The sequence below is a fragment of the Somniosus microcephalus genome, chromosome 3 (assembly GCF_052327205.1).
Source record: "Somniosus microcephalus isolate GS21.2 chromosome 3, FLI_Smic_1.0, whole genome shotgun sequence".
NCBI classification, from domain to species: Eukaryota; Metazoa; Chordata; class Chondrichthyes; order Squaliformes; family Somniosidae; genus Somniosus; species Somniosus microcephalus.
In genome coordinates, this window is record NC_140989.1 from 291,431,805 (window position 1) to 291,444,791 (window position 12,987).

The window sequence follows — 12,987 nt, forward strand, 5'->3', positions numbered from 1 at the left end:
ATTTATTTTGTGGTACAAGCTGTATGTTAATTATACAATTTCATTAGTACTGTAGTGTTGAGAAAATACAATATTCTTTGCATCCTCATGTATGGTGGATGCATTACACTCGACAACTAGCACAATTATTTTGTTTGTTTGTTTTCTTCCACGCTGTCCTGAAAGTGCTGACTCTTGCTGGAGTACAATCTAAGAACTGTTTTCCTGCACCTAACCATGTGTGAATTGAGATAGTGAGCATCTGGAGGCCCTTCAATCAGAGAGGGCATTACAGCAGAATCTGATTACGTCTTCACTCAGCATCATCATATGCTGCTCACTTTTCAGCTTGAATGATTGAATAGCCACCAGGAGAGGGGTCCCTGGCTGATTTTGCACTTCCCTAGCGCTGAAGCACTAAGGTAATTCCAATGGCCACACTGTCACTCCACATCAGCCAAACCAACACAGACCAGAGATTGAACTTGGCTTGTACCACTCTAGGCAGTGCATTCATCAACTGAGTTACAGGGTACCTGAGAATATTATTTCAAAAGAAAAGAAATATCAGGGGGCGAGCTGGTCCATTGTCCTTTCACCTCTAGTTCCTTGCCTTGAGTTTAGTACAGAATGTTGGGATAATCATCTTTCTGAGCTGACTGAGATCCCAAGTGAATTGGCATTGGGATTATCTGAATCCTGTTTCTATAGTGTACAGAACAAAATTGCAATAATTTTGATTTAAATTGACCATGTGAGGCTACAAGAACAGCTTTGTGAAATGAAAGCCTTCAAACTATTGGAGTGGAGGACAGTTTTTTGAAGTTCGGACACAAATCATTTGGCTTTTAGTTTGTTTTTGTTAAAGTGTTATGCTCATTGAGGTGAGGGATGTCAAAGTTGGAGTAGGGAACATTTTTCTATTTTGGTCACCCTGTATCGCTATCGAGTCTGGTCAGGAATAGCATGGCCAGCTGTAAAGCAAACCTCTCTCTATGCACTCCCAGCAATTTGTCAAAACCCTCTCTTCTCCCTATGCAGTGTGCACTATTACAATTTTTTCCAATACCCACTGCAAAAGTCTTGGGCGCCTTTGTGCATTAGAACAAAAACATACTGTATTCTTGGATATCTTGAGACTTCTTTATAGATAGCATGTGGTGGCTCCCAAATACTCTACGATGCAGTAATAGACTATTGACATGACCTGTGTAATTTTTTAACGTGGAGTTTATTTACCTACTTGATGGTGAATATGTGAACTCCCGCTGGTGCAGAGAGTAAACATAACACGTGCTGGGGGTGGATGCTAAAATTGACCTCCGTGCTGTGGGAACTAAAAAAAAAAATCAACCAGGGCTTCTGCTCTGGTTAATAGAAAGAAAGAAAGACTTAAACATAGAAACATAGAAGATAGGAGCAGGAGTAGGCCATTCGGCCCCTCAAGCCTGCTCCGCCATTCAATGCGATCATGGCTGATCATCCAAATTCAGTACCCGGTCCCTGCTTTCTCCTCATACCCCTTGATCCCTTTAGCCTTAAGAAATATATCCAACTCCTTCTTGAATATATTTAATGTATTGGCCTCTACTGCCTTCTGTGGTAGAGAATTCCACAGGTTCACCACTCTCTGGGTGAAGAAATTCCTCCTCATTTCTGTCCTAAATGGCCTACCCCTTATCCTTAGACTGTGACGCCTGGTTCTGGACTCCCCGACCATCGGGAACATCCTTCCTGCATCTAGTCTGTCCAGTCCTGTCAGAATTTTATAAGTTTCAATGAGATCCCCTCTCATTCTTCTAAACTCCAGTGAATATAAGCCCAATTGACCCAATCTCTCCTCATACGTCATTCCTGCCATCCCAGGTATCAGCCCGGTGAATCTTCGCTGCACTCCTTCCATGACAAGAACATCCTTCCTCAGGTAAGGTGACCAAAACTGCACACAATACTCAAGGTGCGGTCTCACCAAGGCCCTGTATAACTGCAGCAAGACATCCTTGTTCCTGTACTCAAACCCTCTCGCTACGAAGGCCAACATACCATTTGCCGCCTTAACCGCCTGCTGCACCTGCATACTTACCTTCAGCGACTGGTGCACAAGGACACCCAGGTCTCGTTGCACTTCCCCTTCTCCCAATCTATTGCCATTCAGATAATAATCTGCCTTCCTGTTTTTGCCACAAAAGTGGATAACCTCGCATTTATCCACATTATATTGCATTTGCCATGCTTTTGCCCAATCACCCAACCTGTCCAAATCATCCTGGAGTTTCTCGGCATCCTCCTCACAGCACACACGCCCACCCAGCTTTGTGTCGTCTGCAAATTTGGAGATATTACATCTAGTTCCCTTGTCTAGATCATTAATATATATTGTGAATAGCTGGGGTCCAAGGACCGATCCCTGCGGTACCCCACTAGTCACTGTCTGCATTTATATAGCGCCTTTCATGACCACCGGACGTTCCAAAGTGCTTTACAGCCAATGAAGTACTTTTTGAAGTGTAGTCACTGTAGTAATGTAGGAAACACGGCAGCCAATTTGCACACAGCAAGCTCCCACAAGCAGCAATGTGATAATGACCAGCTAATCTGTTTTTTAGTGATGGTGATTGAGGGATAAATATTGGCCAGGACACCAGTGATAACTCCTCTGCTCTTCTTTGAAATAGTGCCATAGGATCTTTTACGTCCACCTGAGAGAGCAGACGGGACCTCAGTTTAACGTCTCATCCGAAAGATGGCACCTCCAACAGTGCAGCACTCCCTCAGTACTGCAGTGAAGTGTCAGCCTAGACTTTTGTGCTCACGTCTCTGGAGTCGGACTTGAACATCCAGAGATGCCTGGAAAGTGAGGATATTAGAAGAGGACAGGATTGGGCTTCGCTTTCAGTGGCCCAATAGTCTGATACCCTGCCGAAATTCACCCTCTTGGTTCATGCTTGAAAAGTAGCCAATTTGGTGAGGTGTAGTGCTGGGGGGTGCAGGCACCTTTGAAAGCATCCCCAACAAGACTGACTGTTTTCAGGAGGGAAGGGGTATAATGAGAACAATGTACGTTTAGTCTAGTAAATGAACTAACTCTGGAAATGCTGGTATTTTTTTCTGCCTTGAAATTAATACAAAGATTCCTCAGGATTAGGAGGTCAGTTGGCTGTAAAGCGCTTACGGACATCCTGAGATTGTGAAAGCCATTATATAAATGCAAGCTCTTTCTTTCCAATCACAGTAGGCAAGCATATAAAAGTATAAAGAGGGAAAAATATTTAAACATTCAGTTTACTAAAAGTTTTAGTGCTAAAGGTTTCAGTGTGGGATTTCCTAAGTCTGTGTCCTGGAGGAAGCTGTGGAATAAGCATGCTACTGAAATGCTTCTTACCTAGAATGAACAGAGTCCCTGGTGAGCCACAGCATATAATCTCATATTTAAAAGTCCATTTTATGTATAAAAAAGTGAAGAAACCAAATATTCTTCAGCAAAATCAAGTTTAAAGGCTGATTTTCAGGTATACAAGGATGTGTGCTGAGCCCCCTCCTCTACTCCCTCTTCACCCACGACTGTGTGGCTGTTAATGGTTCCAACACCATCATCAAGTTTGCAGATGACACCACAGTAGTAGGCCAGATCACCAACAATGATGAGTCAGCCTACAGAGAGGAGGTCCAGCATCTCGTGAAGTGGTGCGCCGACAACAACCTGGCCCTTAACACCAAGAAAACAAAGGAAATAATCGTGGACTTCAGGAAGTCCAAAGGCGGAAGTCGCACCCCCATCCACATCAATGGGGCGGAGGTGGAAAGGGTGGCCAGCTTTAAGTTCCTCGGAGTCCACATCACGGAAGACCTCTCCTGGTCCCTCAACACCTCCTCTCTGGTGAAGAAGGCCCAGCAGCGCCTATATTTCTTGAGGAGGCTGAAGGGATGTAATCTGTCACCCCCGATCCTCTCTAACTTCTACCGCTGCACTATAGAGAGCATCCTGACAAACTGTATCACGGTATGGTACGGCGGCTGTAGCTCCCATGACCGGAAAGCCCTGCAGCGGGTAGTCAAAACTGCCCAACGCATTACCGGCACCCGGCTACCGACCATAGAACATATATATCAGAAACGCTGCCTACGGAGGGCATGGACCATCATCAAAGACCCTACCCACCCCAGCCACAGTCTGTTCGCCCTCCTACCATCTGGAAGACGCTACAGATGCATTCGCACCCGTACGACCAGATTTAGGAACAGCTTCTTTCCCAGGGCTGTCATCCTACTGAACTCCACAAATAAACACTAAAGCCTGCACATCTGCCGATGCACTTTATTCACTTTATTATGGTCATATTTATGCTAATATATATGTACAAATGTATGTTGAAATGTTTAAGTGTCCTAATCCAAATTGTACACTCTCGGGAGCCGCAAGCCTACATTTCGTTGTACTGCACTTGTGCACTAACAATGACAATAAAAGTTGATTTGATTTGATTTGATATGAAAATGTGGTAAACAGTGAGTCTTCAGGTGGACGTAGGCAGACTGGTGAAATGGGCAGACACATGCAGGTGCAATTTAACACAGAGAAGTGTGAAGTGATGCATTTTGGTAGGAAGAATGAGGAGAGGCAATATAAACTAAAGGATACAGTTTTAAATGGGGTGCAGGAATAGAAAGATCTGGAGATGTATGTACACAAATCTTTGAAGGTGGCAAGACAAGTTCAAAAGGCTGTTTAAAAAAAACATACAGTATCCTTGGCTTTATAAACAGAGACATAGGGCTGAATTTTGCCGGCGCTCAGAGGGCAGGTTTGGAGGCGAGTCCGCTGTCAAAATAACAAAGATTGACAGCGGGTAGGAAACCCACCTCCATGCGAGTCTCCCAGGTGTCGGGTCTGTCTGTGCAGAACTGACCTGACACCAAGCGGCGGGGGAGACAATTTAGATCATTAAATGGCTTGTTAACAGCCAATTTAATGCTATTTCGAGCCTACCTTGTAATTTTATGTGCTCCCTACTCGCTGCTCGGGGAACACGCCAGCTCACCCTGTTGTGAGTTGAGTCTGCTTTCACTTATCTGACTACCTGACAGCTGCAGAAGTGGTATAAAGGACACCATGTTTTCCAGACTTTCAGAAGGCTTTCGATAAGGTCCCGCATAAGAGATTAGCGTGCAAAGTTAAAGCACATGGGATTGGGGGCAAGGTACTGTCTTGGACAGAGAACTGGCTGGCAGACAGGAAGCAAAGTGTTGGAATAAACGGGTCTTTTTCCGAGTGGCAGGCAGCGACTAGTGGGGTACCGCAGGGATCGGTGCTAGGACCCCAGCTATTCACAATATATATTAGTGATCTAGACGTGGGAACTAGATGTAATATCTCCAAGTTTGCAGATGACACAAAGCTGGGTGAGCGTGTGTGCTGTGAGGAGGATGCAGAGAAACTCCAGTATGATTTGGACAGGTTGGGTGATTGGGCAGACGCATGGCAAATGCAGTATAATGTGGATAAATGCGAGGTTACCCACTTTGGTGGCAAAAACGGGAAGACAGATTATTATCTAAACGGCAATAGATTGGGAAAAGGGGAAGTGCAACGAGACCTGGGTGTCCTGGTGCGCCAGTCGCTGAAGGTAAGCATGCAGGTTCAGCAGGCGGTTAAGAAGGCAAATGGTATGTTGGCCTTCATAGCAAGAGGATTCGAGTACAGGAGCAAGGATGTCTTGCTGCAGTTGTACAGGGCCTTGGTGAGACCACACCTTGAGTATTGTGTGCAGTTTTGGTCGCCTTATCTGAGGAAGGATGTTCTTGCCATGGAAGGAGTGCAGCGAAGATTCACCAGACTGATACGTGGGATGGCAGGAATGACGTATGAGGAGAGATTGGGTCGATTAGGCTTATATTCGCTAGAATTTAGAAGAATGAGAGGGGATCTCATTGAAACTTATAAAATTCTAACAGGACTAGACAGACTAGATGCAGGAAGGATGTTCCCGATGGCGGGGGAGTCCAGAACCAGGGGTCACAGACTAAGGATAAGGGGTAAGCCATTTAGGACTGAGATGAGGAGGAATTTCTTCACCCAGAGAGTGGTGAACCTGTGGAATTCTCTACCACACAAGGCAGTTGAGGCCAATTCATTAAATATATTCAAGAAGGAGTTAGATATATTTCTTAAGGCTAAAGGGATTAAGGGATATGGGGAGAAAGCAGTGACAGGGTACTGAATTTGGATGATCAGCCATGATCTCATTAAATGGCGGAACAGGCTCGAGGGGCCGAATGGCCTGCTCCTGCTCCTATCTTCTATGTTTCTATGTTGCAGCTGTTCAGTTTCAGCGCTCAGAAACTGTTGGTTATTGCATTTGTAATACATATAGAGATTTATTTAGCTTGCAAGTGTTTAGAACCAACTGTATGTCCAGTGGCACCTCATTGAAGCAACCTCTCTCACCATTGACAGATCGTTTCTATCATCTCACCTGCAGCTGTCATCTGTTGCAGCAACATTGAAAAAAATCACACTTTGGTCCTCTGAATCATTCCACGATCAGCCCCAACACCAACATCACCAGGCACACCAGCAGCACCACAACATCACCACCCTTCTCCGCATTCACCTGATGCTGCACAGGACACAGGGCATCAGCACCCGTCCACATTGCTACCCGGGAGGCCAGCGATGGCATCACCATGGCCAGATTTACTTCACTTGATGCTGTACACCCTGGTGCCACATGACGTGCTAGGTTGACACCATCCCACTCCAGCACCATAAAGCATCCCTATAATGTCCAAGCCATTCCTTTCACACTCATCACAATAGCGGGGGTGGGGGGAGTTATGTCTCAACATTCACTGGAACTCAGTAAGACACTTCTCAAGGTTTGCATAGATCTGTCCAATAAGGTGAAGTGTTGGAAACATAGATTTCACTGTACATTAACACATTAACAGAAACTTCACATGAACATTGGCTAAACCTCTCAAGTGCCTACCCTTGTGTGTTGTTAGTTGATATGCTTGCAGTAGGATGAGGGTGTGTGAGGGGTGGCTAGTGAGATGGGGAAGTGATAATGTAGATAGGGATGGGTGGAGGTGCAAGGTAAGTTGGTGTGAGTAAGGATGTGCAGGAGTAGGGTATGGAAGGCAGAATGATGGGGATGTGATGAGTGGCACAGCAGGGTGAGTTTGAGTGTGGCCTGGCAGTAACATTTCGTGATCTACTGAGGTCATTGAAAGGTTGGCGCCACTGCAGCCAGGTCCTCCTGACCACATCCCTGCTTGTGTCCTCCTGTGCTATGTGCAACCAGACTGCGTTGATCTCCTTGGGAGGTCTCTTCCGCCCATGGGAAGGGAAGAGAATCTACCTGCGTGCCGTGAATCCCTCCATAAGCATATGGAGGGAGTCATGCGTGAGCCTGGGTGCAGACGTGCACCTTTGTGCAGTGCTTGTCAGTGTTTGTAGCACCTCAATGCTGTAGAACACTGACAGCACAACTGTCAAGATCAATTTGGACATGGTCCCTTTAAGGAAACCGGCTGACGACGCATCATCAAATGACATCATCAGACCCGCTTCCTATTAATTGGCCAGGAACCCCGCAGGATGGGCTTAACAAGGCCAATCCACGGAAAATCATTTTCAGAGAGTGGTTGCAGACGGGAGCAGGACTGGAACCCACCAACCAACTCTCCCACCACCATCCTGCCTCCGCAGGGAAAATCCAGCCCGTAGAGTACAAAAGCAAATTGGCTGTCGCGTTTCCTACATTACAACAGTGACCACACTTCAAAAATGTACTTCATTGGCTGTAAAGTGCTTTGGGATGTCCTGAGGTCATGAAAGGCGCTATATAAATGTAAGCCTTTCTTTAAACCTTTATAAATCATCTTTTAGGCCCCAGCTGGAGCACCACACTTTCAGAAGGATGTCAAGGCTTTAGAGATGGTGCAAAGGAGATTTACTAGAATAGTACCAGGGATACGGGACTTCAGTTACATGGAGAGACTAGAGAAGCTGGGGTTGTTCTCCTTAGAACAGAGGAGGTTAAGGGGAGATGTAATAGAGGTGTTCAAAAAAGGTTTTAATAGAGTAAATAAGGAGAAACTGTTTCCAGTGACAGAAAGATTGGTAATCAGAGGACACAGATTTAAGGTAATTGGTAAAAGAACCAGAGACGAGATGAGAATTTTTTTTTACACAGTGAGCTGTTATGATCTAGAATGGATTGCCTGACAGGTTGGTGGAAACAAATTCAATAATAACTTTCAAAAGGCAATTGGATAAATACTTGAAGGGGAAAAATTTGCAGGGCTGTGGGAAAAGAGAAGGGGAGTGGGCTAATTGGATAGCTCTTTCAAAGAGCTGGCACAAGCAAGATGGGCTGAATGGCCTCCTGTGCTGTATCATTCTACAATTCTATAATATGAGAATCAGAAAAGCTGATATTTCAATTGGATTTTACAACAAGTGCTCCTAAAGTCAGCTATTCCTTGATGCCTCGGGGTTTCAGCTCAGTTTATGTCATTGCTTAAACTTTGACAGAACACTTTTTTTGGGAGCATGTGATTTAAAAAGGCAAAAAAAAGGAAGACTTGCGCCTTTCACGACCTCAGGACGTCCCAAAGCATTTTACAGCCAATGAAGTACTTTTTGAAGTGGAGTCGCTGTTGTAATGTAGGAAACGCGGCAGCCAATTTGTGCACAGCAAGCTCCCACAAACAGCAATGTGATAATGACCAGATAAACTGTTTACTTTTGGTGATGTTGGTTGAGGGATAAATATTTGCAGGGCTGTGGGGAAAGAGCAGGGGAGTGGGCACCGGGGTAACTCCCCTGTTCTTAAAAATAGTGCCATGGGATCTTTTATGTCCACCTGAGAGAGAAGATGGGACCTCGGTTTAATGTTTCATCCGAAAGACGGCACCTTTGACTGTGCAGCACTCCCTCAGCACTGCACTGGAGTGTCAGCCTAGTGTGCTAGAGTCTCTGGAGTGGGGCTTGAACCCACAAACTTCTGACTCAGAAATACAAATGACAAGAGCCATATTTTGTGCAGACTTAACAGTGCTGGAATTATTTGTGGGTGAAGAGTTTACAGTGTAGAATAGCCATGTATTGCAATTAGATCTGCATTTTCTGACTGAAGCTTTGTTTAATCACTCTGGAATTCTTTATCAGTAGACATGTCAATACAATGGTGTTACATTGTTAAATAATACTGAGCTTTTTGCTTAACTATTTTGCTGACTAGATTAAGACAATTATGAACACTATAATCAAAGTAAAGAGTTATATCACTTTAAGTAAAGACCGTTTAGCACTATTGAGGTGTCGGCCTTTCAGGTGGATGTAGAAGATCCTATGGCACTATTTGAAGAAAAGCAGGTGAGTTCTCCCGGTTACCTGACTAATATTTATCCCTCAACCAACATCGCTAAAACAAGTTATCTGGTCATGTATCTCATTGCTGTTTATGGGACCTTGCTTTGCACAACTTGACTGCCGCATTTCCCAACATAACAATATTGACTGAACTTCAAAGGTACTTCATTGGCTGTAAAGTGCTTTAGGATGTCCTGAGGTTGTGAAACACACTATGTAAATGCAAGTTCATTCATTCATTTATAATGATGTATTTGTTCCCCTGCTCTGCTGAAGGGTCTGACTCTTGGTATTGATTGCCTTGTCCAAGTGGCTATGATTTATCTATAAACTCTGTGACCATGGGGTCTCATAGCTAACCTCAATACTATTCTCATTTGACATCCAAGTATATATTCCAGTTGGGGGGGTCACTGGATAGCAATCAGGACTGGGATCCTGGCTAATTTTCCTTTCCCTAGCCCAGTAGTCCTGAGGCCATTTGTAGCAACTGCTACCCTGACTGAGAGCAACTAACTCATCGGAGGCCAAGAATCAAACCACAGGACCCTCTAGTTTATACACAACAGTGCCTTTAACCGGTAGGCCATCAGGTTAGCTCCGCTGGTGACATCTTATATGAGCAAGCTACAAAACATTATTATCGAATTGCCTTTGTGAGAATTGGTGACACATGTGGCTGGTGGCTACAAGTCCTTTTAGGCCTAAGCCTTTGTGAATCTAATGTTTGTACCAGTTTTGCCCCAATTTAGTCATAAACATCAACACTGTCCTCTTCTATTGGGACAAGCAGGATGCTCTGCTGACCCACTCTTTATTTAATACGGCAGTAGTAACTAAATTAAGGGATCGTTCTCCCCTCCTCCTCCAGATGAGCAGACTCGGGCAGACTTTTCCTTGTAGAGGAAGATTTGCAAATGCAAGTCAACACCGAAGGCACTTTTATATTGGTGGTGGTCCTCTGGGAGAGTGCCACACAAGCGGTATAAAGGTGCCTGGAGATTTGAATTCCTTTGTCATATTTATTCATAGCCACCTCACGACTAGATGTATATGTACAGTATTTTACTCACTGTTTTGCATTTTCAAAGTCCAATCTTTTTGGATGGAAGTGTTTTACTAGAATTTCTTGTATGGCTGTAAAAGTCTGTACATTTTTCCCTTTCAGGACTGTTTCCCAAAAATAAACACCACATGATTTAGTGGAAACGTAATTCTTAATGTGTAACATCATTCTTCTCAGCTGTTGGGTGAGCTGATTACTGAAAGTCACAATTTGCTTGCATAAGAATGCAGAGATACCCATTTAAAGAATCTAGTAAAATGGACAAAGTATTTAGTCCAAAAATTATGTAAAGTAAATCCATTAATCCCTGAAGAAAACATTCTGAATTATTTTTGTGCCAAACTGGAGCACGCAAATTCCATTGCATACTATTTTCTGCTATCATGGTCTGCTCTACATGTGGAATGTAATACACAAACAATCTGATTTTTCTTACTGCTAGACATGTGATCGTAAGTTTATATCCACATTTTCTGGCTTGTCCCATGACCATGCATTCTGCTTCCGTTTTTCAAAATAGTTTGATCAGATGAGTGCATAACCTTATAATGGGTCCGGTATTAATTCCAATGTAGTAATGTGACACTGATTCAGTGTGAGACATGATATACAGTGCAATAAAAGATCCATATGTTCAGTTAGCAAGTCAATTTTGGGTAAACAAGATAGTTGGATTAGACTAGGAAGTGTAGTAAACAGTGAGGAAGATAGTGATAGACTTCAAGAAGACAGATAGGCTGGTGGAATGGGCGGACACATGGCAGATGAAATTCAACGCAGAGACATGTGAGATGATATTTTGGCAGGAAGAATGAGGAGAGACCATACACACTAAATGGTACAATTTTAAAGAGGGTGGAAGAACAGAGAGACCTGGGGGTATATGTGCACAAATCGTTGAAGGTGCCAGGACAGGTTAACAAAGCAGTTAATCAAACATATGGGGCAGGATTTTCATTGGGCCGTGGAGGCAGGATTGGAGGCGTGTGGGGGGTTAAAATCCCGAAATCGGAGGGGCACGAACCCATCCCGCCTCCATGCCAGTTTCAAAGGAGGCGGGTACCCGACCCGCACTGAGACCCGCCTCCCCGAGGCGGGAAGGGGATTAGTGCCAATTAACTGCCTGTTAACAGGTAGTTAACAGGCAGTTTTTAGCCTAATCCCTATTTTCATTCTTGAAGTGTGGGATTCCCGACGGCTCCAAACCACGCCAAGTTAGCGAGGCGGGCCATTGGGCTGAAGGGCTTGGAGGGGTCGAGATGTCCGGTGTTCAAGTGAGTGATGGGTGCATGAGTGCAGAGGTAAGTGTGTTTGGTGTGTTTAAAGTGTTTAAAGAAGTTTTACTTACCTTTACAGCCTTCCTTCCTTCAGGTCTCGGGAGTCCCTCATCTCACCAGCACAGAAAGCAGAATGGCCGCGATCTGTCAAAAATTGCAGCATTCAGCTTTCTGTTCCGGAGAGATCTCTAAATCATCTTGAGAGGAAGGAATTAACTTGGAGTACAGATTGTCAGTGTTTGACAGCTTCAAACAGCTGTGAAACGCTGATATTTCATCTGTCAAAAGGCCTTGACAGATGAAATATCAATCTGTGACGTCACCTGTTGCCGGGTGGCCCTTAATTGGCCTGCTGAGCCCGCTGGGCGGACTCAACAAGGTCAATCAAGTCAAAATCGCGTGGGTTGGCTGGAACTCGATGGAGGCGGGACTGCAACCCCAAAAGTTGTAGTCCCGCCTCCTCAATGAAAATCCAGCCCATGGAATCCTGGGCTTTATAAATAGAGGTATAGAGTACAAAAGCCAGAAAGTTATGCTAAACCTATGTAAAAACACTAGTTTGGCCCCAGCTGGAGTATTGTGTCCAATTCTGGGCACCACACTTTAGGAGGGATGTGAAGGTTTTGGAGAGGGTACAGAAGAGATTTATTAGAATGGTTCCAGGGATGAGGGAGTACAGTTATGTGGATGGACTAGAGAAGCTGGGGTTGTTCTTCTTGGAGCAGAGAAGGCTAAGAGGAGATTCGATAGAGGTGTTTAAAATCATGAAGGATTTAGATAGAGTAAATAAAGAGAAACTGTTTCCACTGGCTGAAGGGTCAATAACGAGTGGCACAGATTTAAGGTGATTGGCAAAAGAACCAGCGGCGACATGAGGAAAAACTTTTTTACGTAACGAGTGGCTAGGATTTGGAATGCACTGCCTGATAGGGAGGTGGATACAGATTCAATAGTAGCCTTCAAAAGGGAATTGGCTAAATACTTGAAGGAGAAAAAATTGCAGGAATATGGGGAAAGAGTGGGGCAGTGGGACTAACTGGATTGCACTTCAAAAGAGCCGGTGCAGACTTGATGGGCCGAATGGCCCCCTTCTGTGCTATTCTATGATTCTAGGTGCCTAGTGGAGCAAAACGTGCAGCAGACTTGAAGGCATAGCTTGTTTTTGTGCTCTAATTTTCATCTGCTCTCAAGTAAAGCTACGTAAAGATTTTGGAGATATTTTTCTTGCAGTAGTTTGTGGTTTTTTTGACCGTAAAGGATTTGAAAGTTTTTGTACTTGCTATTGT

General features: G+C 44.5%; 1 protein-coding gene across 1 annotated transcript in view; it reads left to right on the plus strand.

Annotated features, from left to right (window-relative positions):
- The window catches only part of LOC147122057 (uncharacterized), a 106,212-nt gene that overhangs the window by 76,593 nt on the left and 16,632 nt on the right, over positions 1-12,987 (plus strand). The gene's annotated exons all lie outside the window — the stretch shown is intronic.